General features: G+C 40.3%; 1 pseudogene; it reads right to left on the bottom strand.

Moving 5' to 3' along the window:
• Positions 1-1,147: 1,147 nt before the first annotated feature.
• Positions 1,148-2,124, bottom strand: LOC114031168 (annotated as a pseudogene).
• Positions 2,125-4,035: the final 1,911 nt, after the last annotated feature.

Here is a 4,035-nt window from a genome sequence, read left to right as displayed (position 1 = left end):
ATTCAGCTATTCCCCAATTGATGAGCATCCCCACAATTTTCAATTCTTTGCCACCATGAAAAGGATTGCTATAAATATTTTTGTATATGTAGGTCCTTTTCCCTTTTTATGATCTTATTGGGATACAAAGCCAGTAGTGGCATTGCTAGATCAAAGAGTACGTTTTTCCCTGAAATATCATGGTCAATTTTGCTGGGTTGTTGATTCTTGGTTGTAATCCAAGCTCCTTGCCTTCCAGAATATCTTATTATGAGCCCTCCGGTCCTTTAACGTAGAAGCTGCTAGGTCCTGTGTAATCTTGACTCTGATTTCATGAAATTTAAATTACTTCTTTCTGGCTGTTTGCAGCATTTTCTCCTTGACCTGATAATTCTAGAATTTGGCTACAATATTCCTTGGAGTTTTCATTTTGGGATCTCTTTCAAGAGTTGATTGATGGATTCTTTCAATGATTATTTTACCTTCTGGTTCTAGGATATCAGGGCAGTTTTCCTTGATAATTTCTTGAAATATTCTGCAAAAGCCTTTTTTGATCATGACTTTCAGGTCGTCCAATAGTTCTGTGATTGGCAATTTGCCTTCTGCCCTGGGGCTGGAGGCCTCACAGCTGGCCAGTTGTGCCACTGGCCTGCTGAGCCAGGACAAAGAGGCCTCAGTTGCTGCTCTGTGCTGTGGCTAAGAACCTCTCACTGGTTTGCCCAGGCACCATATGCACTGCTATGTGTTCTACTTTTACCTAAGTGAGACAGATCTTTCCTGTAGTCCTTCTAAGTTATCTTAAGCTGGAAAATAATTTCATTCCATTTTTTTGTGGGTTCTATTGCTCCAGAATCCATTTAGAGGCTTGATTTAACATTGTTTCTGAGGGAAACTGGGAAGACCTTGGGCAACTTTCTGGTTTGTCTCTGCCATCTTGGCTCCACTTCTCTTCCCCCTCCTTATTCTCTCTTTTGTACTGAATATAATGACTTTATTGAGGGTTCATAACATAGGACTCTAGGCTTCTCCCCCTACTACAGGGGTGCTTTGGGAGAAGGATTTTAATGGGACATAGGATCCCCAGTATAGAAACATAGGTTAAGAAGGTCAGCTCCCCAATGATTAATCTACCTTTTTACTTGAAGGTGAAGATCCATCACTTTCCATTTTACTCCTTGGAGGCCATGTAGACCATAAGGTCTACAACACAGTTTCTATAACGATACTCATTTTTATAACAGGAAATTAGCTTGACAAATTAGTCTTTGAGGGCTATACCACCACCAGCATCAAAGGTAGAAGAACGGGTATTGCTGTTAAAGTCACAGGATACACCTTGGTCCTCTATGTAGCCCAACATGCCCTTCAAGGGTCCCTCTCATGCTTGCTTCATTACTTTCTTGATATCATCATATTTGGCTGGTTTCTCCAGGTGGCAGGTCAGATCCACAACAGATACATTGGGAGTAGAAACATGAAAGACCATCCCTGTGAACTTCCCATTCCCCTCAGGTGTGACCTTGCCTAAAGCCTTAGCAGCACCAGTAGAAGCAGGTTGATGTTTTGGGCAGTACCATACCTATCACGTCACAGTTTGCCAGAGGGGCCATCTACTGTCTTCTAGGTAGCAGTCATGGCATGGACTGTAGTTATGGGTCCTTCCACAATGCCAAAGTTGTCATGAATGACCTTGGCCAAGGGGGCCAAGCAGTTGGTAGTGCAGGAGGCATCACTGACAATCTTGAGGGAATTATCATATTTCTCATGATTCACTCCCACCACAAACATTGGGGCATCAGCAGAAGGAGCAAAGATAATGACCCACTTCACTCCACCCTTCAAGTGAGCCCCAGCCTTTTCTATAGTAAAATATACAACAGTGAACTCTACAAAATACTGGGCTCTAGCATCTCCCCATTTAATGGTGGTATACTACTCCTGGTAATTGTTTTTCCATTGATCACCAGCTTTCCATTCTCAGCCTTAATAGTGCCCTTAACTTGCCATGGGTGGAATCATATTGAAACATACAAACCAGGTAGTTGTGGTCATTGATGGCCACAAAGTTTACTCCACCTGAGTTGAATGCAGCCTGGCAACCAGGTACCCAATATGGCAAAATCCATTGACTCTGACTTTCACCATCTTGTTTCAGGGGTGCAATTGAAGCAGCAGATACTGGCACTGAACTTGGCAGAAGAGTCAAAAGTCCCTTTTTCCTCTTTTTTATTAGCTGAATTACTATTGATTTTTAAATGTCCAATGCAAATGCCAGCTCCTCTAGAAAGTCTTCTCTCCCCTAAGAATTTGGGAAATTTTGAGTAACATGAGCTTGTTGGTAGTGTGCAGATATTTTCCCAGTCCATTATTTATGGGGAAAGGGGTTACAGGAGGGAGAGGGAGAGAGACGTAGGGAGAAAAAAAAGAAAGGGAAAGACATTAAGGGAAAGAGAGAAAGAGAGAGGGAGAGAGAGACAGAGAGAGAGACAGAGACAGAGAGAGAATAATCTCTTTTACACAAGAATACAAAAGCAACACTAATGGCCTACATTAATGGAAGGCAGAATCCAGATCAATGTTTAATAAATTAAAGCACTAGGAAAATTCAATGTAAATGTTGTATTTATATTTAACTTTAATGTAGACCTTGGCCTTATTTTCCCAACCTCACTTTCCCTCTTCATTCAATTCCCCAAAAGGGAGTTACTGTTTATCCCTTATGTATTTTAGGGGTAATCAACCCTGAATGGTTATACTTTCTAGTATTTTTACTCTAATACCCCCATTGGGTATGTTCCTTAATATCACTTAACCAGTTGACATCTCTTGACATCTTCCCATAGCAATTAAACATTTAACACCAACTAGCTTTTACAAAAGTGTGTTTACTGAGAAAGTATAACAAGAACAAAACCAAGATACCTTCTTCCCAACTCCCCATTGGGGATGTACAGTCTCACTTCACGTTATTTGGTCCCTTGGGAGAGTAAACTCAAAATAGTTGCTATAAAACATTTCCTCCCTTCAAAGGATGAGAGATTGTACTTCTTGGTCTTGGAAGTCCTTTCATTTCTTCCCCAAATCCCACTTCTGAGGGTGTCATAACTAATTAAATGAATTCCTCCCTTGCTCAGCTGAGTTGATTCCTTTCTAGGATGGGTTAAGTAGGTCACTGGCTGCTTCACAATCTCCCAGCCTCTTCACAAGAGTTCTTCTTGACTTGGCTTCTACGTCTACCACCACACTCTGTAAGAGACTCCAACTGTAGGACCTTTTGAACTTTACAAGTTTGGGACCTGTTCTATTCTGTCTCTAGATAAACAGTCAACTAAGTTTCAGAAAGTAAACATAAGAGGTGAAAGAGAGGGACCACACCTCATAACAAGGAGAGAGATGGGATCTAATATCCCTCTCTCCACATGGAAGCTCTTGGCAACTCTTTGTCTTCATTTGTATGGTACCAGGGAAAGCAGCAAGAGTACATCTGATGGAAACTTTTCTATGCTCACTAAGTTTTATTTCAATAGACAATTAATAGATCTTTTGTCACTGAAATAGGCTAACTGAGTTTATTATGCATGTCTTAAACCAGACCTACCAAGCCTAAATACATGTTCATAACAAGGACAGCATATTGATTCCTCATTGGTTAGCTCTCCCCCCTCCCACTTACATAACATATCTGCCAGTATGATTTTGTTCTTAAATTGTGATGATAAAATCATTGTTAATAAAATATAATTGCTTTAAAAAGGAAAAATAACAAGAAAGAAAGCCTGCCCTGACATCCTGGAATGATATTAACTTCTTTCCTCAAGCTTCACTGAGCACTTTGTTCCTAATTATCTAATACTATATGAAATAGTGCTGTATTGTAAACTCATTTAGGTTCTAATGAGCTAATTTCTTATCAAGTGGATTATTTTAACTTAGTATCTCTACCAAGCACTTACCGTGGTGCTCTGAATACAATAAGCAACTAATAAATGTTCTTGCTGTTGTGGTTTTCCTAAAAGAAGAGACTGGTAGTGCAAGAAGTAGGGAAGTATAGGGGAA

This window comes from Vombatus ursinus, unplaced genomic scaffold (assembly GCF_900497805.2).
Source record: "Vombatus ursinus unplaced genomic scaffold, bare-nosed wombat genome assembly UNPS02015089.1, whole genome shotgun sequence".
Taxonomy (NCBI): Eukaryota; Metazoa; Chordata; class Mammalia; order Diprotodontia; family Vombatidae; genus Vombatus; species Vombatus ursinus.
This window is presented reverse-complemented; position numbering and strand designations above follow the sequence as displayed.